Consider the following 26,989-nt stretch of genomic DNA (forward strand, 5'->3'; position numbering starts at 1 on the left):
TGATGGTGGAATTAGCAAGTGGAAGGAGCCTGGATCCCTAACTTAATATGTGGGCAACCAGAAATGCCCACTTTGGGAGGTTCTTTAAGTGTGAAGTAAGCTATTTTGTGAGCTACTGAAATGGTGGGGTTTATTTGTTACAGCCACTGGCATAACTCTAAACAATATACTCCTAGACCTCATTCTAGCTTAGTGTACCTCAAACTATTTGTGGTTGCAGAGTAGGACTCATTTTTTGATATCTCCAAAATGTCATGTACAGATAGATTCTTTTGGTCTATGCCCTGTCCAATAAGACAAGTCTGTTGATTCTATTGTTGGATGTCACGGCCATGTCAAATTTCTGTGAGTTTTGAACTGCTTACTGGAAATTTCTGCACTTAATCTTGTTGCAGACCATCAACAGAAGTGAACCACTATGGCACTGCTTTAGCTTATTGCCCTATTTGATTTCTCTCCTTATCATTTACCACTCCCTGTAATTATCTTATTTACTTAGAGGTCTATTTGTTTATGGTTCTTCCCAGTAGAATGTAAGCTCCTTCAGAAAGGAGACTTATCTTGCTCTGTTGAATCTCCAGCTCCTAGTACAGTGCCTGATAAGTCATAGGTGCTAAGAAATTATTTGTTGAATAATGAATAAATGACAAGCTTTGGTGGTGAGGGGGGACACGAGGCCATCATAACTGTAACAGAAGTTCTCCACAATTGTAACTTGACCTGAATTCTTATCAGTTCACTGACAGCTGCTTGACTTCCTGGCTTTCTGGTAGACCATAAGTACCTAAGATTAGGTCAGGCCTCTTACAACCGTCCTCTCTGGGTTCACCCTACTAGAGACTAGACCACACTGAACTATCACTCTCTGATGATATGTCTATCTTTACCTGATTTATAAGTTCTGAGAGGGGTGTGGTTGGAACTGAAGTGGTCACTGCTGTATCTCCAGAGTCAGGTTGCAGAGCTAAGGTCCTTGGCATGAACGGATTTATGACATGAATGCATGATGTAAGCAGGAGGGGAGACTTCCCTGGGGAAACAGTGGCATACCCTGCCTCCATGGCCCCCATCCCTTGGCAAGATCCCAGGGTTGGTCCTGAAGGTCCAGTGGGCTGCCCAACCTGCCCCTTTCTTGCCCCATCAACTACCTCAAGGTGCTGGCTCAGGCTGTCAACACTTGGCAACCAGACATTTTGGAACAGGTGTCCCATTTGGCCCAAATGGATACTTAGAGCCAAGGTATGTAACACTGTTATATATTTTTAGTGGTTTGCTGAAAAGGAGGTTAACGAGAAAATAAGTCCACCAGGAGGAAAATCAAGATGGCGAGTGTGATGATGCTTCCCAAGACAATCCCCAAGACTGCCATGTAGTAGACTTGCTGGGACGTCTCAGCTGCCAAGGCTCGGTTATTCCACTTGTTGCTGTGCCTTGTCTGATTAGAGGGGAGAGGCGGGACAGGAATAGTTGGCTTCAGTGGGTTATTGTAATGGGTGAGCTATGGGACTGTAAGGACGCAGGTGGGGATTTGAGCCCACAGGAGGGACAAAAGAAAGAATTTGAGTCAGGGTCAAGGCCAGGATGAAAAGGAAAGGAGGAGAGGATTAGCCTGATGCAGATTCCCACCTGGAGAGAGAAGATCAAGGCTACAATGCCTATGGGAAAACACAGGAGTAAGGCACAAATGGACAGGCACATGTGGTCTCTGGGGGGCTTGTCCTGCAAAATTTCAAACGCCTGTGGGGAGGGAGTGGGTTATGGCTCAGTATGGCTTCTGTACTGTGCTGTCCCCTCTGACTCCTTTTCAAGATATTTGGCTGTATAGATTCTTCTTTGATTTCCTTAAAAACTCTTACCAGCCCCTTCTAACTCCTACCATGTGCCCTCTAATCTGTTCTTATTCCAATACGTCCTTCTACCTGGATCTCCCAGCATCCCTCCACCCCTATGCTCTATAATCCCTGCCCATTCCCTGTCTCCTATAACCTCTCCCTGTCTTCTATAACTGCCTTCAGGTCCCTACAGCATGTCTCACTTGGCCCCTAACACCACCCCCACAAAACCCCTTACTGACTCTGATGACTCTCACTTGTCCTTCGTGAAACCTCAACTGAGTCGTTAACAAACTCTGTTCCTATAACACCCTCATGGTCCTCCCAAAGCAGCCTTCTTTTTGGCCCTATAAAACACCCTAATAAGAAGACCCCTACTCAACACTTGAACACTCTCACTTTCCATCTGTGAAACCTCCCTTGTTCCCTCATAAAACTCTTACCCTATAAAACTGTGAATGTCTCCAATAGCTCTCTCCTTATCCCACTTGTAATATCCCTCACTTTGTCCCCATGAACCTGTCGTGGTCCTGTTATGAGCCTTACTGTTCGCCCATAAACTGCTCTCTTCCCCTTCTCCCCACCCATTACCTCTCTGTTGGCTCCTCTTAAGACCTTCTTTGACCAACTCTAAACTCTAAGTCCTCTCCCTGTCATAGTCTCATAGCCTCTTTTTGTCCTCTTATAAAGGCCTGCCCTTTCTCCCTCTACCACCTTCTCTCCACCTCTGAAACCAGCGTCCTGACCGTCTGAACCTCTCCTTCCTCCACTCATAGCAGCCTCCCTGTTCTCCTAAACCAGTGTTCCCTCTAAATAGTTCTCTTCTTATAACACCCCCTCTGCCTCCTGAAACCCTTCTTGCCCCCTCATTCTGCCGCTACCCATGCTTTCTCCCACCCTATCCCCCGTAAATTCCCTCCCTGCCCCTTCAAACACCTCCCATCAGGGCATCTGGATCTGGGTACAAGGAGGCTCTCCGTCACTCCAACCCGCCATGGGTTACCGTGGAGACCATGCTGGACCCGCCTCCTATCTTGCCTTTCTATTACTATAGGCTGATTGGAGGTTGTCTGTGATAGGGTGGGGAATCCAATACTCATGTGGCTACTGATTGGTCTGAAGGAGTGCAAGCTCTTCCTACTCTCTTAGGTGATTGGTCAATTCTGGGAGTTGCTTTTTATTACAGTTTAGTTTTGAAGGTGATTTATATATTTTGGATAGAAGTCCTTTCTCAGGTATGTGATTCGCAAATGTTTTCTCTGGGTCTGTAGATTATCTTTTTTGTTTTCCAACAACGTCATTTGCAGAGCAAAGTTTTTAATTTATATTAAGCCCAAATTATTTTTTAATTTTATTTTATGGACGTCCTTTTGGTGTCGTGTCATGTCTAAGAATCTCTTCTTAATACAGTGTCAGGAAGATTTTCTCCTATGTTTTCTTCTAAGTGTGTGATAGACTTACATTTTACATTTAGATCTATGATCCATATTGAGTTCATTATTTTATAAGAGGTGAGGTTTTAGATGAGATGATGATGATGATGATGATGATGATTTTCATTTAGTTTTTCAATTAATTAACACCATAAAAAAAACCTGTTCGTTCTCTGATAAGTTGCACTGGCCTTCGTTTGAAAGTAAATTGGTTGTAATTAGCACCATTTAAAAAAAAACAAAACCTGTTTGTTCTCTGGTAAGTTGAATTGGCCTTCGTTTGAAAATAAATTGGATATATATATCTGTATATATCCAGAAAGATATATATATATATATATATATATATATATATATATATATATATATATCTATATCTCCATCCAATTTATTTTCAAACGAAGTCCATCCATATATATGTATATATGGGTCTCTTTCTGGACTTTTTATTCTGTTCTGTTGATTAGTGTGTCCGTTCCTTTGCAAATACCATGTTCTCTTCTAATGTAGCTTTATAGTGATTCTAAAAATTGAATGAGTATTCCAATTTCATTCTTCTTTCACAGAATTATTTTGACTCTGCTTGTATAGATCTACAAATCTTGCTGGTCTTTTAATAGGAATTGCATTAGAATTTCAGATCAATTTTAGGAGAGACATTGAGCCTCCATTTCACTGTAATTGGGAGCCTCTCCATTTATTTAGTTTTTTTTTCTTTCTTTTTTTCAGCAGCTGCAGTTTAAATACATGGCTGATACACATAATAGTTTAGATTTATGCCTAACTACTTGCTTTGTGGGGCTATTGAAAATGGTATTATGATTATCATTTTTTGCTAGCTGTTATTTATTTTTATTTACTATTTTGATGGAACTATAATTAACATAGTGTTATATTAGTTTCAGGTGTACAATGTAATGATTCAACAATTCTATGTATTACTTAGTGCTCATCAAGATAAGTGTATTCTTAATCCCCTTTATTTATTTAAATTTATTTATTTATTTTGAGAGAGAGAGAGAGAGAGAGAGAGAGAGAGGGAATATCCCAAGCAGGCTCTGTACCATACAGAGCCTGATGTGGGGCTTGAACTCATGAACTACAAGATCATGACCTAAGCGGAAGTTGGACACTTAACCAAATGAACCACCCAGGCACTTCTCTATTTGTGTAAATAAATTTGATTTCTGATTGTTCATTGCTAGCATAAGGAAGCACATTAGATTTTTGTGTGTTGATATTGCAATCTGTGATCTTGCTAAACCCATTTTTATCAACTGTAAGAGGATTTTTTTGTTTTTTGTTTTCTGAGTTTTTTGTAAATTCTTTGGGGTTTTCTATATAGACAATCATGGCATTTACAAATAAGGGTAGTTTTATTTATTCCCTTAAATCCCTATGACATTTCTTTCTTTTTCTGACTTATTGTGCATATTAGGACTTCCAGTCTGATGTGGAATAGGAATAGGAATAGGAGAGATGTGGAATAGGACATTCTTGCCTTGTTGCAAATTTTAGAGAGAAAACTTTTCCCTTCATTGTTATGTATGATTTTAGATAGGTTTTCTGTAGGTGCCCTTTATCAAGATGAAGAAGTTCCTTGTTAGTCCTGGTGTGCTAAATTTTTATGGTGAATTAATGTTGAATACTTCCAAATGACTTTTCTGTATCAGTTAATAACATGGTTCTCCTTCTTTAGATGGTTAATATAGTGGATTGCATTGACTGATTTTCTAATATTGAACCAGCTTTGCATTCTTGGGAGAAACCCCAGTTGGTGATGGTGTATTTTTTTAAGTTTATTTATTTATTTTTGAGATTGTGGGGGGGGGCGGTGGGGGAGCAGAAAAAGAGGAAGAGATAGAATCCTGAGCAGGCTCCACGCTGTTAGCGCTGAACCCGACACTGGGCTCAATCTCACAAACCATGAGATCATGACCTGAGCCAAAATCAAGAGTTGGATGTTCAGCCGACTGAGCCACCCAGGCACCCCAGCAATGGTGTATTCTATTTATATACTTCTGGTTTTGGATTTCTAATATTTTATTGAGAATATTTCTGTCTATATTCATGAGAGATATTGGTCTATAGTGTTGTATACACAATCTGCGTTAAGATAATGCTGGCCTCATAAAACATATTGGGAAATATTCTCCCCTCTTCTGTTTTCTGGAAGAGATTGTGTGGAAATGGTGGTTTTGTTGTTGTTGTTGTTTTTTGGTATAATGACCAACGAAACCATCTGGATCTGGAGATTAATTTTTCAGAAGATTTTTAGTTTCAAAATCTTTAATAGATTTCTTTAATAGATACAAATAGATATAATTTCTTTACTAGATACAAAACTACTTAATTTCTTTTTCTTGATTAGTTTTGAGTTTTTGTTTCTGAAGGATGGGCCAATTTTCACCTTAGTGGTAGAATTTATGTGTAAAGACTTGTTTGTAGTTGTCCTTTATTTTCCCTTTAGTGTCTCAGGCACATGTAGTGGTATTCTCTCCCTCATTTTTGATATTGGTCATTGTGTCTTCTGTCTTATTTTGTCAGTCTTACAAGAGGTTTATCAATCAGTCATTTTCAAGAACCAGCTGTTGGTTTCATTGATTTTCACCATGGTTTCATTGTTTTTCCCTTTTCAATTTCATTGATTTTTACTCTTATCTCTTCTGGTTTTCTTTGGGGGGGGGGTGTTTATTTTGCTCTTATCTTCTAGTGTCTTAGGTTGGAAGCTTAGATCGTTAATTTGAGACATTTCTTATTTTCTAACATAAGCATTTGAGGTTGTACATCTTCTAAGCTCTGCTTTAGCTGCACTCCACATATTTTGATACGTTATATACTTCAGTTTTGGTCTGAAATGTTTTAGAAAACATTTTCTAATTGCCCATGACCCATGAATTACCCATGGGGAAATTGCATGTTTTTTCCCCAAGAATTAGGAGATTTTCATGTCATCTGTCTGCTATTGATCCTTGCTTTACTTTTATTATGGCCAACACATCAGCTTTATATTTCTATTTAACAAATCACCATACACTCAGTGACTTAAGACAATAGCGATTTATTATCACACCATTCTGTAGGTAAGAAATCCAGAAACTGTATGCCTGAGTTGTCAGGATTTCACCAGGTTGAAACGAATATGTCTACTGAAATGTGTCCTCATGTGGAGTTCTGTTCTCATGCTCTTCCAAGCTCGTGTGGTTGTGGCAGAATTCAGTTCTTTGTGGTTTGGGAACTGAGGGCATTCTCTTTTCCTTGCTGGCTATCAGCTAATATCTATTCTCGGTTCCTAAAATCTATGTGCATACTTTGCTTTGTGGTCCTGTTCATCTCAGAGCTATCAAGGGAGAATCTCCCTCCATCAAAGTCCCTCTCACACTTTGAGTCTCTGACTTCCTCTGTCTCTGACCTCTAGGCCCAGATATAAAGGCCTCATGAATTTAGGTTAGGTCCACCTAGGTAATGTCCCTTTCTTAGAGTCAGCTGTGCCACATACCTAACCTAGTCACAGGAGAGATATGCCATCATATTGACAGTCACAGATTATATAGGATAATACCTCACAGTGGGCAGGAATATTGGTATGGGGGCATATTAGAATTCTTGAAGCACAGTCAGATAATATGACTCCATGTGGTTTGCTTTGTGTGGTTTCATATGCTTTTTATAATTTTAATTCTTGGAAATTTGTTAAGTTTGTTTAATGAGAAAGGATAGTTTCTATATTGATGAGGTCCCATGTGTACTTGAAAAGAATACGTATCTGCCTTCTTTGGCTAAAGTGTTGTATAAATGACAGTTAGATACAGGTGGTTGATAGTATTCAATTTTTCTACATCTTTGCTAATTTTCTGTTTACTTGTCCTACTAGTTATTGAGAGAGGAATGTGAAGTCTTCAACTATAATAGTGGATTTGTTTATTTCTCCCTTTGTTTTATTTATCAGGTTTAACATGTATTTTGAAGTTCTGTTGTCAGTGCTCATACATTTAGGATTCTTATGTCTTCCTGTTGAATTGTCTCTTTTATCATTATTTAATGTGTTTCTTTATCCTTTTTAATTATCCTTGCTTTGACATCTACTCTGTCTGATGTTATTATAATCACCCATCTTTGTTTTGGTAGTGTTTTTTAAAATTTATTTTTTTTAATGAGAGAGAGAGAGAGAGAGAGAGAGAGAAGCACGCACAAGTGGGGGAGGGGCAGAGAGAAGAAGAGACAGAATCCCAAGCAGGCTGTGCACCGTCAGCACAGAAGCCTGATGTGGGGCTTGAACCCATGAACTGTGAGATCATGACCTGAGCTGAGACCAAGAGTTGGACACCCAAGTGACAGTGCCACCCCAAGCACCCTTATTTGGTAGTGTTTTCATGTCTTTCCCCCCACATTCTTTACTTTATTATCCTACATACATCATTACATTTAATGTGGGTTTCTTATAGACAGTATATAGGTGGGTCTTGTTTTTTAATTTTAATACATTCTGAAAATCTCTATATTATAACTTTTGCATTTAATGTGATGATTGGTATATTTGGCCTCAATTCTGCCTTTTTATTATTTGTTCTCTGTTTCTCTGTTTTTCGTTTTCTTTCATTTTTCTTTTCATTTTCCTTTTTCTTTCCTGCTTCTTTTTGGATTTCTTGAATATTATTTTAGTACTCCATTTAAGTTATCTCTTGTGATTTTTGAGGATATATCTTTGCAAATTTTGCTAGTTGTTGCCGTAGAGATGACCATAAAGGTAATTAAAGTTTTCATGGTCTACCTAGAATATTTTACAACTTCAAGTGGAATATAGCAACCTGCCACAATATTAATCCCTCCACCTTGCCCCCTTTATATTTTAGTTTCTGTATGTATTACATCTACACACATTGAAAAATCTCATCACTGTTATCATTTTTGCTCTCAAGTGTCATATATATTTTCAAGAATCAAAAGAAGAATAATATTTCATGTTTGCCCAGATCTTGACCATTTATATTGCTTCTATTTCTTTCTGATACTCCAAGTTTTCCTCTAGTATCATTTCCCTCTTCAAGAATTAACTTTAGCATTTATTTTAAAGTAGGTCTGTGACAATGTATTCTGCTAGTTTCCTCTCACCTTCATTCCTGAAGAACATTTTCACCAGTTTTGGAATTCTGGGTTGACAGTTCTTTTCTCCCAGCAGTTAAAAATATTGTTCCCCTTCCTTTCGGCAGTCAAGATTTCTGGTAAGACCTTCACAGTCTTTTGAATTTTTGTTTCTTTTTAGGCATGTGTAATTTTTTCCTTGGATGTGTTCATAACTTTTTCTTTGCCTCTGGTTTTAAGCTGTTTGAGTAATATGGTCTGACCATGGATCTTTGAGTTGATGATTTTTTTTTTTTTTTGAGGGTCATTGGGCTTTTTGAATGTGTAAGTTTAAGCCTTTTGCCAAATTGGGATGTATTTGATCATCCTTTCCTTTTTTGTAAAAACTTTTTTTGAAGACACTATATAAAGTTCCCTTCTGGGACTCTCATGGTATGCACATTAAATCTTTTAGTACTCTTTGTTTCCAGTTCCCCGAGTTTCCGTTAATTTTTGTTTCAATGTTTTTTCTCTCTATTGTTCAAATTGTGTGATTTCTATTTTCAAATTCGCTCTTCAAATCAACTATTTCCTCTGTCATCTCCATTATTCTATATAGCCCCTACAGTGAGTGTTTTTATTTCATTATTATGTTTTTCAGTTCTATAATTTCCATCTGATTCTTCTTTTTATTTAAAAATAAACTTTTATTTATTTTCAACATTTCTTTTTTTTTAATATAATTTATTGTCAAGTTAGCTAACATACAGTGTATGCAGTGTGCTCTTGGGTTTGGGTGTAGATTCCATGATTCATCACTTATATACAACACTCAGCGCTCATCCCAAGAAGTGCCCTCCTCAATGCCCATCACCCATCTTCTCCTCCCCCCTGCTCCCCCATCAACCTTCAGTTTGTTCTCTATATTTAAGAGTCTCTTATGGTTTGCCTCCCTCTCTGCTTAAAATTATTTTTCCCCCTTCCCCTCCCGCATGGTCTTCTGTTAAGTTTCTCAAATTCCACATGTGAGTGAAAACATAGGATATCTGTCTTTCTCTGACTGACTTATTTCACTTAGCATAATACCCTCCAGTTCCATCCATGTTGTTACAAATGGCAAGATTTCATTCTTTCTAATTACCAAGTAGTATTCCATTGTATATATAAACCACATCTTCTTTATCCATTCATTAGTCTATGGACATTTGGGCTCTTTACATAATTTGGCTATTATTGATAGCACTGCTATAAATATTGAGGTACATGTGACCCTATGAATCGGCACTCCTGTATCCTTTGAATAAATTCCTAGTAGCGCTATTGCTGGGTCATAGGGTAGTTCTATTTTTAATTTTTTGAGGAACCTCCACACTGTTTTCCAGAGTGGCTGCACCAGCTTGCATTCCCACCAACAGTGCAAGAGGGTTCCCTTTCTCCACATCCTTGTCAACATCTGTTGTTCCCTGAGTTGTTCATTTTAGCCACTCTGACCGGTGTGAGGTGGTATCTCAATGTGGTTTTGATTTGTATTTGCCTGATGATGAGTATGTTGGGCATCTTTTCATGTGTCTGTTGGCCATCTGGATGTCTTCTTTGGAAAAGTGTCTATTCATGTCTTTTGCCCATTTTTTCACTGGATTATTTGTTTCTTCAGGTGTTGAATTTGGTAAGTTCTTTGTAGATTTTGGATACTAACCCTTTATCTGATATGTCATTTGCAAATATCTTCTCCCATTTTGTCAGTTGCCTTTTAGTTTTGTTGATCGTTTCCATTGCTGTGCAGAAGATTTTTATCTTGATGAAGTCCCAATAATTAATTTTTGCTTTTATTTCCCTTGCCTTCAGAGACGTGTCAAGTAAGAAGTTGCTGCAGCTGAGGTCAAAGAGGTTGTTACCTGTTTTCTCCTCTAGGGTCTTGATGGTTTCCTGTCTCTCATTTAGGTCTTTCATCCATTTTGAGTTTATTTTTGTGTATGGTGTAAGAAAGTGGTTCAGTTTCATTCTTCTGCATGTTGCTGTCCAGTTTTTCCAGCACCATTTGCTAAAGAGACTCTTTTTTTCCATTGGATACTCTTTCATGCTTTGTTGAAGATTAGTTGGCCATACTTTTGTGAGTCCAATTCTGGGTTCTCTATTCTATTCCATTGGTCAATGTATCTGTTTTTGTGCCAATGATGATTACAGCTTTGTAGTAAAGTCTGGGATTGTGATGCCTCCTGCTTTGGTTTTCTTTTTCAACACTACTTTGGCTATTCAGAGTCTTTTTTGGTTCCATACAAATTTTAGGAATATTTGTTCTAGCTCCGGGAAGAATGCTAGTGCAGTTTTGATTGGGATTGCATTGAATGTGTAGATTGCTTTGGGAAGTATTGACATTTTAACAATATTTGTTCTTCCAATCCATGAGGATGGAATGTTTTTCCATTTCTTTGTGTCTTCTTCAATTTCTTTCATAAGCTGTCTATGATTTTCAGTGTATAGATCTTTTACCTCTTTGGTTAGGTTTATTCCTAGGTATCCTATGGTTCTTGGTGAAATTGTAAATAGGATTGATTGTTGCGACCGGCGCAACAAACACCGAGATCAGGGTCCTGAGGGTAGGGGAATGTAAGAAAAAAAAGAGAAGAGAAGCCAGTTTGGGAACAGGAGGGTCCACTGGGCTGATGGCCCAAGTGACGGCTTTATTGTTGCTGTACACAATCTTTTATAATATAAGACTCTTATGGATCAGGTCATTCTAAGAATAAACAGGTTTCACATGATCGCTGCCAACCAAAACATTTAGTTCTGTGTACCTTGTGAACTTTCTAAACGGGTCACAAGAAGACCTTGTTGATAGATTGCTAGCAAAACCAGTTCCCATGTTTGTTTCTATTTGACCCGGGGTAGAAAAAAGGGGGGGGTAACATTACTGCCAACACCCACAGACCACAGGCTTCAGGAATTAACTTTCTCAGCCTTGACAAGGCTTTCGTATGCCTTTGCAAGTGGGGGAATGGGAGGGGGAACCACTGGGTTGGCTGAGTCAACAGGGAGCCGTTGCTCGACCCGGTCTCAGCCTGGCACCGGGGTCCGGCCTCCCACAATTTATTTCTTGATTTCTCTTTCTGTTTTGCTTCATTATTGGTGTATAGAAATGTGACCGATTTCTGTACATTGATTTTATATCCTGTGAGTTTGCTGAATTCATGTATCAGTTCTAGCAGTTTTTTACTGGAATCTTTTGGGTTTTCCCTGTAGAGTATCATGTCATCTGCAAAAAGTGAAAGTTTGACTTCTTCTTCTTTGCCAATTTGGATGCCTTTTATTTCATTTTATTGTCTGATTGCTGAGGCTAGGACTTCCAACACTATATTAAACAACAGTGGTGAGAGTGGACATCCCTGTCATGTTCCTGATCTCATGGGGAAAGCTCTAAGTTTTCCTCCATTGAGCATTATATAGCTGTGGCCTTTCATATATGGCTTTTATGATGCTAAGGTATGTTCCTTCTATTCCGACTTTCTTGTGAGGGTTTTTATTAAGAAAGGATGCTGTATTTTGTCAAATGCTTTTTCTGCATCTATTGAAAGGATCATATAGTTCTAATCCTTTCTTCTATTAATGTGATGTATCACATTGATTGATTAGTGAATACTGAACCAGCCTGGAGCCCAGGAATGAATCCCACTTGATCATGGTGAATAATGCTTTTAATTATACTGTTGAATTCGATTTGGTAGTATCCTGTTGAGAATTTTTGCATCTGTATTCATTAGGGATATTGGCCTGTAATTCTCCTTTTTAGTGGGGTCTCTGTCTGGTTTGGGAATCAAGGTAATACTGGCTTTATAGAATGAGTCTAGAAGCTTTCCTTCCATTTCTATTTTTTGGAACAGCTTGAGAAGAATAGGTATTAACTTTGCTTTAAATGTCTGGTAGAATTCCCATTGGAAGCCATCTGGCCCAGGACTCTTTATTTGTTGGGAGATTTTTGATAACTGACTCAATTTCTTTCTTGGTTATGGGTCTTCTCAGATTTTCTATCTTTTCCAATTTGAGTTTTGGTAGTGTGTGGGTGTCTAGCAATTTGCCCATTTCTTCCACATTGTCCAGTTTGTTGGCATGCAATTTTTAATAGTATTGTCTTGTAATTGTTTGTATTTCTGTGGTGTTGGTTGTGATCTCTTCTCTTTCCTTTGTGATTTTATCTATTTGGGTTCTCTCTCTTTTCTTTTTGAGAAGTCTGGCTAGGGGGTTATCAATTTTGTTTAGTTTTTCAAAAAAACAACTCTTAGATTCATTGATCTAAGAGGTTTTTTTTTTAATTTTGTATTGTTTTTTCCTGCTCTATTATTTCTCTTCTTCTGCTAGATTTGGGATTTCTTTGTTTCTCTGATTCTAGTTCCTTTAGATGTGAGGTTAGGTTCTATATTGGGATTTTTCTTGTTTCTTGAGATAGGCCTGGATTGCAATGTATTTTCCTCTTAGTACTGCCTTTGCTGCATCCCAAAGTATTTGGATTGTCATGTTTTCATTTTAATTTGCTTCCATATATTTTTAAATTTCTTCTTATATGCCTGTTTTACCCATTATTTCTTTAGCAGGATGTTCTTTAACCCCCATGCATTTGGAGGCTTTCCAAATTTTTTCTTGTTGTTGATTTCAAGTTTCATAGCGTTGTGATCTGAAAATATGCATGGTATGATCTCAATCCTTTTATATTTATTTAGGACTGTTTTGTGACCCAGTATGTGATCCATTTTGGAGAATGTCCCATGCACTCGAGAAGCATGTGTATTCTGCTTTTGGATGAAGAGTCCTGAATATATCTGTCAAGTCCATCTGGTCCAGTGTATCATTCAAAGCCATTGTTTCTTTATTGATTTTCTGCCTAGATGATCTGTCCATTGTTGTAAGTGGAGTATTAAAGTCACCTATAATTACCGTATTATTATCAATAAGATTGCTTATGTTTGTGACTAATTTTATACTTGGGTGTTTCATGTTGGGGACATAAACATTTACAATTATTAGCTCTTCTTGATGGATAGGCACCTTAATTATTATATAATGCCCTTCTTTATCTCTTGTTGCAGTCTTTAAAATCTAGTTTGTCTGATATAAGTATGGCTACTCCAGCTTTCCTTTGACTTCCAGTAGCATGATAGATGGTTTTCCATCTCCACACTTTCAATCTGCAGGTGTCCTCAGGTCTAAAATGAGTCTCTTGTAAACAGCATATAGATAGATCTTGTTTTTTTTTTTTTAATCCATTCTGATACCCTATGTCTTTTGGTTGGGGCATTTAGTCCATTTACAATCAGAGTGATTATTGAAAGATATGGATTTAGCGTCATTGTGTTATCTGTAGGTTTCATGATTGTGATGATATCTCTGGTCCTTTGTAGTCTTTGAAGCATTCCACTCACAGAGTGCTCCTTAGGACTTCCTGCAGGACTAGTTTTAATCATCATGAACTCCTTCAGTTTTTGTTTGTCTGGGAAAGCCTTTATCTCTCCTTCTATTCTGAATGACAGCCTTGCTGGATAAATGATTCTTGGCTGCATATTTTTCCTATTCATCACATTGAATATTTCCTGTCACTCCCTTCTGGCCTGCAAAGTTTCAGTGAACAGGTCTGCTACAACCCTTATGTATCTACCCTTATAGGTTAAGGCCCATTTGTCCCTAGCTACTTTCAGAATTCTCTCTTTATCTTTGTATTGTGCCAGTTTCACTATGATATGCCATGGTGTTGACCTGTTCCTGTTGATTCTGAGGGGAATTCTCTGTGCCTCCTGGACTTGGACGTCTGCTTCCTTCCCCAGATTAGGGAAGTTCTCAGCTATAATTTGTTCAAGTAAACCTTCTGCCCCTTTCTTTCTCTCTTTTTCTGGGCCTCCTATGATACAGATATTATTATGTTTCATTGAGTCACTTAGGTATCTAATTCTCCCCTCGTGGTCTAGTATTTTCTTATCTCTCTTTTTCTTGGCTTCATCATTTTCCATAATTTTATCATGTATTTCACTTATTCTCCCATCCTTGCTGTCACTGCATCTAGTTTATTTTGCATCCCATTTACAGCATTTCTTAATTAATTGTCCTTAATTAATTGTGCAGAGGTCCTTGATCTCTGCAGCTATAGATTCTCTGCTGCCTTCTATGCTTTCTTTCAAGCCCAGCTCTTAGTCTTATGACTATTATTCTAAATTCTTGTTCACATATATTGTTTATATCTGTTTTGAGAAAGTCTCTGGCTGTCATTTCTTCCTGCAATTTCTTTTGAGGAGAATTCTTCTGTTTCATCATTTTGGCTAGTTTTGTCTTTTATGTGTCCTGCACCTGCTAGTACTACTGTATTCAAAACGGGTCATACGCTATCCAGGGCCTGGCCCTTCAGGAGGTGTTTTGGAGTGTCCTGTGTGCTGCCTGTTGTTGTGACTCTGGTTGCTTTATCTCCCTACTCGTAGTGATGGTTTGGACTTCCCACCAGGTGTGCTTTGATTTGTTCATTGAAGTAACCCTGGAAAAAATTTAAAAGGGGGGTAGTGGTGGAAGAAGCCTTATCCCATACAAAGAGAGAAATGACAGGGGCAGGGAAAAAGAAAAGAAAAAAATTGACCAGGCAGAGAATCAGAGAAACTATACGGCTTAATCTAGAGAGAGAGAAAGAGAGCGAGCGAGAGAGAGAGGAAAATAAAGAAGAAGGAGGTACAGAAGAGGTGTAAGAAGAATAGATTAAAAATGCCTGCTTAAACAAACCAACAATCAGAATAGAGAAGGGAAGAAATAAGAAGAAAAGAAAAAAAATATATATAATAAGAATTGACCAAGAATCAAATCAGAAAATGCAAAACCACTGGACCAATGTCCAGTGGTGCCTTGGAACAAGTGGCTGTGCTGGTCTGGAGGAGGAGCCCTCTGGTTCAGTGTCAATCTTGCTCTGGTAGATATGCAGTTACCAGGCACAGAGGGGTGGGGTTTGGTGTAAGCAGGTCCGGTCTCCACTGGGGCAGCTGTCCTGTTCTCTGAAGCCCATCATGTTGGTGATGGGGAGAAAAATGGCAACACCCCTGTCTCTCCTCCCTGGACCATGTGTCCCAAACCACACTGTTAAGGCTGTCCTCACAGTGCCAGGGATGTGAGCAGGCCAGTTCGTTCCACTCCACAGTCTCCCATGCCTCCCAGGCACTGGGCTGGGATTCAAATCCCTATGTCCTAAAGGATTCCACTCTGCATGACCTGGTTCTGGGGTAATGCCACTCTGCCCAGCCAACAGAGGGCCTCTGGCTGGCACCTGCAGGTCTTTTGTCCTCGGAGCTGCAATATACCTTCTTCTTACAGTGCTCAAGAGAGGGGACTGCTCTCCCAATTCGCCTCTGAGCTAGCTACCGAGCCGAAGCTGGCTCCCCCACCCTCCACCCAGGGTAGCTGAGGTCTGGAGAAAGTCATGCCAACCCTGGATCATCACTCCTAAGGCTGTTTGCAAGTTAGAAACTGACTCCGTTTTTTCCGTTCCCCAGACCTTTGTCCAGAGAGGTTTTTCTCTTGTCCAAATACAATTCCACACTTCCACAGCCTCTCTTTCTCTTCCTTTTGTCTCTCCACAGAAGGGGATCCCTCTCCTCTGTGCCTACGCTGCCCAAGCTGTCCCTGTGGGCCCCTGGAGATGTTTCTGTCACTCTGTAGCCTGGATTCCTGGAATTCCAAGTCTTCTGGCCTCAATACTGCTGTATTCGAGGTGAGGGAACTTCGGGACCCCCTACTTCTCCACCATGTTGACTCCCTATCTGATTCTTCTTTAAATCAGGATATTCAGCTTCTATTTCTGACAAAAATTCCTGGAACTGACAACAGTGAATGAAGTTTCTTGTTGATACTATTGGCTTAATAGGAAACATCATAGATTTCCACAGCCCCTGGCGCACCTGGAAAGCCATATGTGGAGGTTTTTTTCCCAATAAATATATGTCCAGTACTGTAAATGCATTTTCTCTTCCTTATGATTTTCTTAACATTTTTTCTCTAGCTTACTTTATTGTAAGAATACAATATATGCTGCTTATAACATACAAAATACATGTTAATTGACTGCTTAAGTTATTGGTAAGGCTTCTGGTCCATAGTAGGCTATTAGTAGTTAAGTTTTTGGGGAGTCAAAAATTATAGGTGGATTTTCACCTGCATGGGGGTCCCCCGCACTGCATTGTTCAAGGGTTAATTGTAGTTGACATACAATATTGTGTCATTTTAAGGTGTACAATGTGTTGATTTGATATACTTTTATATATTGCAATATTATCCTCACTATAATGTTAGATAGCACCTCCATCATGACAGATAATTACCATTTCTTTCTTGTAATGAGACTATTTAAGATTTACTCTGTTAGCAACTTTCAAGTAAGTAGTACAGCATTGTTCTCTATCATTACAATTTTGTGCATTACGTCCCCGGAACCTATTCTTCTAACTGGGAGTTTGTAGTTTTTGGGCAACATCTCCCCAATACCCCCACCCACAGCCTCTGGCAACCACTATTCTCTCTGTTTCTTTGAGTTTGGATGTTTTTAGGTTACACATATCAGTGATCTCATAAGATATTTTGTCTTTCTCTGTCTGGCTTATATCACGCTGTTGCAAATGTCAGAATTTCATTCTTTTTCATGGCTGAATATATATCCAAATATATAATATATAATAAATATATGTAATATATAATCCAAATATGTATTTGTATGAGTTTTTTTTTTTACCACATCTTTATTATCTGTTCATCCATTAACAGATACTTATTGTTTCCATGTCTTACCTATTGTGAATAATGCTGCAATGAACACAGGAGTGCAGATGTCTTTGAGAGCCTATTTTCATCTCCTGTAGCTAAATACCCAGAAGTGGATTGATGGATCATATGGTAGTTTTATTTTTAATTTTTTGCAGAACCTCCATATTGTTTTCCTTAGCACCTGTATGAATTTACATTCCCACCAACAGTGTACAGCATTTCTCTTTTCTCCATATCCTCCACCACTTGTTATCTTTTGTCTTTTTAATGGTAGCTGTTCTAACAGGTGTGAGGTGATAGCTCATTGTGGTTTTAATCTGCATTTCCCTGCTGATTAGTGACGTTGAGTGTTTTTTCATATACCTGTTGGCCATTTGGATGTCTTCTTTGGGAAAGTGTCTTTTCTGTTCTTCTGCCTATTTTTAAGCTGGATTGATTTTGTTTCATTATTGAATTGTATGAGTTCTTCATATATTTTTGATAGAACCCATTATCATGTATATGGTTTGCAAGGATTTTCTCCCCTTCCATAGGTTGCCTTCTCATTGTGTTTATTGTTTGCTTTGCTATGCAGAAACTTTATAGATTGATGTAGTCTAACATATTTATTTTACCCTTTGTTGTTTGTGCTATTGGTGTCATATCCAAAAAAGTCATTGTCAACACCAATGTCAAGGAACTTTTCGTTATGTTTTCTTCTATAAGTTTTACAGTTTCAATTCTTTTAAAAAAATTTTTTTTAATGTTTATTCATTTTGAAAGACAGAGAGAGAGCACAAACAGGGGTGGGGTGGAGAGAGAGGGGGACACAGAATCTGAAGCATGCTCCAAGCTCCTAGCTGTCAGCACAGAGCCCAATGTGGGACTCGGACTCACAAACCGTGAGACCATGACCCGAGCCAGAGTCTGACACTCAACTGACTGAGCCACCCAGGCGCCTCTACAGTTTCAATTCTATGTTGAAGTCTTTAATTCATTTTGAGTTGATTTTTGTGAGTGGTGTAAGATAAAGGTCCAATTTCATTTTTCTGCATGTGGCTATGCAGTTTTCCCAATACTATTTATTGAAGAGACTATGCTTTTCTCATTGAATATTGGCTCCTTTATCAAATATTAGTTGGCCATGTATGCAGGGGTTTGTTTCTGGGCTATCTATTCTGTTCCATTGATATATATGTCTATTTATATGCTAGTGCCATACTGCTTTGATCACTTTAGCTTTCTGGTAAGTTTGAAATCAGGACGTGTGATACCTCCAGCTTTGTTCTTCTTTCTCAAGATTGCTTTGGCTATTTGGGTGAGTACTCCATACAAATTTTAGGAGTGTTTTTTCTATTTCTGTAAATTGTCATTGGAATACAGATTTAATACGGATTTCATGAAATCTGTAGGTGGCTTTGAGTAGTATGGTCATTTTAACAAAATTAATTATTCCAGTCCATGAACAGAGAATATCTTTCCATTTGTTTGTGTCTTCTTCAATTTTTTTGACCAGAGGCTTATAGTTTTCAGTGTACAGATCTTTCTGCTCCTCGGTCAAATTTATACTTAAGTATTTTATTGTTTTTTTTTATGCTATTGTGAATGGGAATATTTTGTTTCTTTTTCAAATATTTCATTATTAGCATATAGAAATGCATCTAATTTCTGTATGTTGATTTTATATTTTACAACTTTAGTGAATTTGTTGATTAGTTCTAACAGTTTTTTGGTTGAGTCTTGGGGATTTTGCAATATATAAGTTCATATCAACTGCAAATAAGATGATTTTACTTCTTCCTTTCATTTGAATGCTTTGTATTTTTTTTTTCCTGATTGCTCTAGATAGGACTTCCAGTATTGTGTTGAATAAGAGTGGGCATACTTGCCTTGTTCCTGATCTTAGAGGTAAAGCTTTCCACTTTTCACCATTGAGTATGAAACTTGCTGTGGGTTTGTCATATATGGCTTTTATTGTGTTCAGATATGTTCCTTCTATATCAAATTTGTTGAGAGTTTTTATCATGAAATGCTGTTGTGTTTTGTCAGATTTTTTTTTCTGCATGTATTGAGATGATCATATGATTTTTATCTTTCATTCTATTAATACGGTCTATCACATTTATTGATTTGTGGCAACTACCTTTCTACTTTTGGTCTGTATGAATTGACTACTGTAGATATGTTTTAGTAATTGACCATGATGTTGCTTCCAATCCTCCCTACTCTTTAGTAATTCTCATGAAGGGTGAATAGTCTTAAATAACTTTACTTGCTCTGGACATATTTTCTTTTGCTGCAATAAAATATGATTTAATTAACTGACCATTGGTAAAAGCTTTCCTTGCTTGATGAACAAATGGGCCATTCAGAAACTTACTTTGGCTGTAGCCTCATTTTCATTTTTTATTTTTGTGAAGAAATTTGTGATGAGATATTCCACTTTACACATTCCAATTTTTCTGAACATTTCTTTCCAGGGGGTTAGGAATATTGCATAGGGGGCTTTATTCTGGTAATTTCAATATATAGTGTGGTCTTTTAGCACAGTTACAGTGTTATTTTGTAATAAACACAATGTTCACCATATAGTTCATTAACACAATAATCCACACTTAAAAGCATGACATTCGAAGCCATTTTTCTCTCTCTCCTTTTTTGGCTCATGACATTAAGAAAAACAAAAACAAGTCATGGTATGTGGATATGTGTGGCACTTGAAACTCTCTTGAATTTTAACTGCATCATGAGTGTTTGTAGTGTGCCAAGAAGCAGTGCAAAGTGATGAGAGCACGCATATAATCTCCATTGCAACTACTCGACTCTGCTGTTGTAGCATAGAAACAGTCATAGACAATAAGTCAGTACATAAAGGAATGTGGCTGTGTTTCAGACTACACATACTTAAATGTACAGTTTGATAAGTTTTGATGAATGCATGAAAACACTTGTGAAATCATGACCACAGTCGAGATAATGAACACCTCTGTAACCCCAAAAAGTTTCCTCAAGCCTCTTTGAAATCCCTTTTCACCCCAACACTCTCTGTCCCCATAACCCCTAGCGTCCCCAGGAAACCACTGCTCCATTTTTTGTAATTATAGATTAGTTTACATTTGCTAGAATTTTTACATAATTGGAATCATAATATATGCTCTCTTTTCTCTGTTTTCTTTTCACACAACATAATTATGAGATTTATCCATGTTGTTGTGTGTATCAGTAATTCATTCCTATTTATTACTGCTTAATATTTATTTGTATGGAAATACCAAATTGTATATAAATTCACCTATTGATGGACATTGGATTGTTTCTATTTTTTTTGCCTGTTACAAAGAAAACATATATAGTAGCACCTGGGTGGCTCAGTCAGTTAAGTGTCCAGCTCTTGATCTCAGCTCAGGTGTTGATCTCAAGGTCAGTTCAAGCTCCACACTTCTGTAAACATTCATGTGCAAGTGTGAATTCATTTGTGTGTGAATGTAAGTTTCATTTCTCAGATGTAAATATCCAACAACTCAATTCTTGGATTGCGTATTTAGTTTTATAAGTAACTGCTAAATTGTTTTCCAGACTAGATATACCGTCTTCCATTGCCACCAGCAATGTATAAGGATCAGGTTCCTCTGCACTCTTGCTAGTATTTGATGTTACCACTACTTTTTGTAAATCTTAGCCACTCTGGCAGTTTTGCAGTGATATCTCATTGTGACTTTAATTTGCATTACCTTGATGGCTAATGAGTTTAACATATTCATGTGTTTACTTGCCATCTGTGTATCTTCTTTGGTAGAAGAATGGCCATGCTTTTGTCCGTTTTCTAATTGGATTTTTAAAAAATATTTGGTTTTGGTACACTTTTTATATTCTTTTTTAATAATTTTATATATTTTTAAATTTACATCCAAGTTAGTTAGCATATAGTACAACAATGATTTCAGGAGTAGATTCCTTAATGCCCCCTACCCATTTAGCCCATCCCGCCTCCCACAACCCCTCCAGTAACCCTCTGTTTGTTCTCCATATTTAAGAATCTCTTATGTTTTGTCCCCATCCCTGTTTTTATATTATTTTTGTTTCCCTTCCCTTATGTTCATCTGTTTTGTCTCTTAAAGTCCTCATATGAGTGAAGTCATATGATATTTGTCTTTCTCTGAATGACTAATTTCGCTTAACATAATACCCTCCAGTTCCATCCATGTAGTTGCAAATGGCAAGATTTCATTGCTTTTGATTGCCAAGTAATACTCCATTGTATATATATATACCACATCTTCTTTATCCATTCATCCATCGATGGACATTTGGGCTCTTTCCATACTTTGGCTATTGTTGATAGTGCTGCTATAAACATTGGGGTGCATGTGTCCCTTCGAAACAACACACCTATATCCCTGGATAAATACCTAGTAGTGCAATTTCTGGGTCGTAGGGTAGTTCTATTTTTAATTTTTTGAGGAAACTCCATACTGTTTTCCAGAGTGGCTGCACCAGCTTGCATTCCCACCAACAATGCAAAAGAGATCCTCTTTCTCCTCATCCTCACTAACATCTTGTTGCCTGAGTTGTTAATGTTAGCCATTCTGACAGGTGTAAGTGGTATTTCATTGTGGTTTTGATTTGTATTTCCCTGATGATGAGTGATGTTGAGCATATTTTCATGTGTCTGTTGGCCATCTGGATGTCTTCTTTTGGAGAAGTGTCCATTCATGTCTTTTGCCCATTTCTTCACTGGATTGTATGTGTTTTGGGTGTTGAGTTTGATAAGTTCTTTATAGATTTTGGATACTAATCCTTCATCTGATATGTCATTTGCAAATATCTTCTCCTATTCTGTTGGTTGCCTTTTAGTTTTGCTAACTGTTTCCTTCACTGTGCAGAAGATTTTTATTTTGACGAAGTCCCAGTAGTTAATTTTTGCTTTTGTTTCCTTTGCCTCCGGAGATGTGTTGAGTAAGAAGTTGCTGCGGCCAACATCAAAGAAGTTTTTGCCTGCTTTCTCCTCGAGGATTTTGATGGCTTCCTTTCTTACATTTAGGTCTTTCATCCATTTTGAGTTTATTTTTGTGTATAGTGTAAGAAAGTGGTCCAGGTTCATTCTTCTGCATGTCGCTGTCCAGTTTTCCCAGCACCACTTGCTGAAGAGACTGTCTTTATTTCATGGGATATTCTTTCCTGCTTTGTCAAAGATTACTTGGCCATACGTTTGTGGGTCCATTTCTGAGTTCTCTATTCTGTTCCATTGATCTGGGTGTTCTTGTGCCAGTACGATACTGTCTTGATGATTACAGCTTTGTAGTATGGCTTGAAGTCCAGGATTGTGATGCCTCCTGTTTTGGTTTTCTTTTTCAAGATTGCTTTGGCTATTTGGGGTCTTTTCTGGTTCCATACAAGTTTTAGGATTATTTGTTCTAGCTCTGTGAAGAATGCTGGTGTTATTTTGATAGGGATTGCATTGAATATGTAGATTGCTTTGGGTAGTATCGACATTTAACAGTATTTGTTCTTCCTATCCAGGAGCATGGAATCTTTTTCCATTTTTTTGTGTCTGCTTCAACTTCTTTCATAAGCTTACTATAGTTTTCAATGTACAGATTTTTCACTTCTTTGGTTAGATTTATTCCTAGGTATTTTATGGGTTTTGGTGCAATTATAAATGGGATTGATTCCTTGATTTCTCTTTCTGTTGCTTCATTGTTGGTGAATAGGAATGCAACTGATTTCTGTGCATTGATTTTATATCCTACAACTTTGCTGAATTCATGAATCAGTTCTGGCAGTTTTTTGGTGGAATCTTTTGGGTTTTCCATGTAGAGTATCATGTCATCTGCGAAGAGTGAAAGTTTTATCTCCTCTTGGCCGATTTGGATGCCTTTTATTTCTTTGTGTTGTCTGGTTGCAGAGGCTGAGACCTCCAATACTATGTTGAGTAAAAGTGGTGAGAGTGGACATCCCTGTCTTGTCTCTGACCTTAGGGGGAAAGCTCTCAGTTTTTCCCCATTGAGGATGATATTAGCATTGGGTCATTCATATATGACTTTTATGATCTCGAGGTATGATCCTCTATCCCTACTTTCTTGAGGGTTTTTATCAAGAAAAGATGCTGTATTTTGTCAAATGCTTTCTCTGCATCTATAGAGAAGATCATATGATTCTTGTCCTTTCTTTTATTGGTGTGATGAACCACGTTAATTGTTTTTGCAGATATTGAACCAGCCCTGCATCCCAGGTATAAATCCCACTTGGTCATGGTGAATAATGTTTTTAATGTATTGTTGGATCTGGTTGGCTAATATCTTGTTGAGGATTTTTGCATTCATGTTCATCAGGGAAATTGGTCTATAGTTCTCCTTTTTAGTGGGGTCTCCGTCTGGTTTTGGAATCAAGGTAATGCTGGCCTCATAGAAAGAGTTTGGAAGTTTTCCTTCCATTTCTATTTTTTGGAACAGCTTCAAGAGAATAGGTGTTAAGTCTTCCTTAAATGTTTGGTAGAATTTCCCTGGAAAACGATCTGGCCCTAGACTCTTGTTTTTTGGGAGATTTTTTATTACTAATTCGATTTCTTTACTGGTTATGGGTCTGTTCAAATTTTCTACTTCTTCCTGTTTCAGTGTTGGTAGTGTATATGTTTCTAGGAATTTGTCTATTTCCTCCAGATTGCCCATTTTATAGGCATATAATTGCTCATAATATTATCTTATTGTTTTTATTTCTACTGTGTTGGTTGTGATCTCTCCTCTTTCATTCTTGATTTTATTTATTTGGGTCTTTTCCTTTTTCTTTTTGATCAAACTGGCTAGTGGTTTATCAGTTTTCCTAATTCTTTCAAAGAACCAGCTTCTGGTTTCATTGATCTGTTCTACTGTTTTTTTTTTGGTTTCAATAGCATTAATTACTGCTCTAATCTTTATTATTTCCTGTCTTCTGCTGGTTTTGGGTTTTATTTGCTGTTCTTTTTCCAGCTCTTTAAGGTGTAAGGTTAGGTTGTGTATCTGAGACCTTTCTTCCTTCTTTAGGAAAGCCTGGATTGCTATATACTTTCCTCTTATGACCGCCTTTGCTGTGTCCCAGAGGTTTTGGGTTGTGGTGTTATCATTTTCATTGGCTTCCATATACTTTTCAATTTCCTCTTTAACTTCTTGGTTAGCCCATTCGTTCTTTAGTAGGATGTTCTTTAGTCTCCAACTATTTGTTACCTTTCCAAATTTTTTCTTGTGGTTGATTTCGAGTTTCATAGTGTTGTGGTCTGAAAATATTCATGGTATGATCTCGATCTTTTTGTACTTGCTGAGGGGTGATTTATGTCCCAGTATGTGGTCTATTCTGGAGAACATTCCACGTGCACTGGAGAAGAATGTATAATCTGCTGCTTTAGGATGAAATATTCTGAATATATCTGTTAATTCCATCTGGTCCAGTGTGCCATTCAAAGCCATTGTTTCCTTGTTGATTTTCTGATTGGATGATCTGTCCATTGTTGTAAGTGGGGTGTTGAAGTCCCTTACTGTTATGGTATTCCTATCAATGAGTTTCTTTATTTTGTGATTAATTGATTTATATATTTGGGTGCTTTCACATTTGGCGCATAAATGTTTACAATTGTTAGGTCTTCTTGGTGGATAGACCCCTTAATTATGATATAATGCCCTTCTTCATCTCTTGATACAGTCTTTATTTGAAAGTCTAGATTGTCTGATATAAGTATGGCTACTCCAGCTTTCTTTTGTTGACCATTAGCATGATAGATGGTTCTCCATCCCCTTACTTTCAATCTGAAGGTGTCTTTAGGTCTAAAGTGGGTCTCTTGTAAACAGCATATAGATGGATCTTGTTTTCTTATCCATTCTGTTACTCTATGTCTTTTGATTGGAGCACTTAGTCCATTGATGTTTAGAGTGAGTACTGAAAGATATGAATTTATTGCCATTATGTTGCTTGTAGAGTTGGAGTTTCTGGTGGTGTTTTCTGGTCCTTTCTAATCTTTGTTGCTTTTGGCTTTTTATATTCTCAATACAATATTGTCAGCTATCTTCAAACACAGTTATGTAGGGAGTTAAGGTTTCAGTATATCAGTTTTGTAGAACTACCCCATGATCCAGTAATCGCACTACTGGGTATTTACCTCTAAAATACAAAAACACTAATTCAGAGCGATACATGCACCCCTATGTTTATTGCAGCATTGTTTATAATAGTTAAATTATGGAACCAACCCAAGTGCCCATCAATAGATAAATGGATGCAGAAGATGTGGTATATATATATATATATATATATATATATATATACACACACATATATATGTATACACATATACATATATATATACATACATATATATATGTATATACACACACATATATATATGGTATGTATAAAGATGTATATGCATATGCTAAGTGAAATAAGTCAGCCAGAGAAAGACAAATCCCATATGATTTCACTCATATGTGGAATTTAAGAAACAAAATGAATGAGCAAAGGACAAAAAAAAGAGAGACAAACCAAGAAACAGACTCTTAGCTACAGAGAACAAAATGATGGTTACTAGAGGGGAAGTGGGTGGGGGATGGGTGGCGTAGGTGATGGGGATTAAGAGTGTGCTTACCATGATGAGCACTGAGTAATGTATAGAATTGTTGACTCACTGTTTTGTACACCTGAAACTACTATAACACTGTATGTTAACTATGCTGGAATTAAAACAAAAAAAAATAATTAAAAATATATCAATTTTGGGGGGATACAATTCAGTCCTTAGCAGTGTTCAAATTCACTAGTCATCAGAGGAATGTAAATTAAAGCAATAAGGAGCTATCACTTCTCACTCATCAAATTGGCAGAATTTCATAGGACTGATGATATCATGTGATGACAAGAAGACAAAGAATGTTTTTTTCAAACACTGGGATTAGGTGTGTGATTTGATGAAGCCTTTGCAGAAGTCATCATGGTATTAGCCATCAAAGTGTACAAAGCCCCTTATGCTTGAACCCTGCAATCCCACTTCTTGGACTCTGTTCTAGAGAAAAACCTGCTCATGTGAACAGAGAAGCATGCTCAGGGATGTTCTTTGCACTATGGTTTGTGGCAGCCAAAAGGTAGGAATAATCTAAATATCCATCAACAGGAAGTCCCGTTAGTAAATTTGGCATTCCCTGACATGGTCTACCAGGCAGTTATTTTAAAAAGGGAGAGCAGGTTAGGGTGGGAGTTATCTTTTTTTTTTTTAAATTTTTTTTAACGTTTATTTATTTTTGAGACAGAGAGAGACAGAGCATGAACAGGGGAGGGTCACAGAGAGAGGGAGACACAGGATCTGAAGCAGGCTCCAGGCTCTGAGCTGTCAGCACAGAGCTCGACGCGGGGCTCGAACCCACGGACCATGAGATCATGACCTGAGCCGAAGTCGGACGCTTAACCGACCGAGCCACCCAGGCGCCCCGGGAGTTATCTTTTGTAGGAAGTAACTGGAAGAGGGCACCAGAGTCTTCTGGTCTATGCCTTGTTTAAGGAGCAGGTTACATAAGTGTGCATTTTGTGAAAGTGTGTGGAAGTTCATTGGTATGCACATATGATTTGTACACTCTTATGCACTTGAATAAAAATATTTTTAAAATTAGAAACCCAGTGTACTCTTGATTTAAATGAGACTCAGATTCTCAAACTCTTCATTTGAATAAGAAATATAGCTCTATCATGGGTTATTGGGGAATTATTATTTTTCTTTTTTTAATCCACATACCCATGGATTTCATGCTAGTAATGTCCTTCTGGCTTAACGAAGAAAATTCAGGGGCACTCAAGTGGCTCAGTTGGTTGGGTGTCTGACTCTTGATTTTGGCTCAGGTCATGATCCCAGGGTTATGAGATTGAGCCCTGCATCAGTCTCCATGCTAAGCATGGAGT

General features: G+C 37.7%; 1 long non-coding RNA gene across 1 annotated transcript; it reads right to left on the reverse strand.

The window, feature by feature from the left end:
• Nucleotides 1-1,240: 1,240 nt before the first annotated feature.
• On the reverse strand, nt 1,241-2,839 carry LOC109251521 (uncharacterized). Its single transcript, XR_002073559.2, has 3 exons — nt 2,769-2,839; nt 1,627-1,737; nt 1,241-1,435 (listed from the first exon to the last, which is right to left on the reverse strand). It is a non-coding gene; the product is annotated as an uncharacterized LOC109251521 (long non-coding RNA).
• Nucleotides 2,840-26,989: the final 24,150 nt, after the last annotated feature.

Source organism: Panthera pardus, unplaced genomic scaffold (assembly GCF_024362965.1).
Source record: "Panthera pardus isolate Hobbes unplaced genomic scaffold, ASM2436296v1 HiC_scaffold_18, whole genome shotgun sequence".
NCBI classification, from domain to species: Eukaryota; Metazoa; Chordata; class Mammalia; order Carnivora; family Felidae; genus Panthera; species Panthera pardus.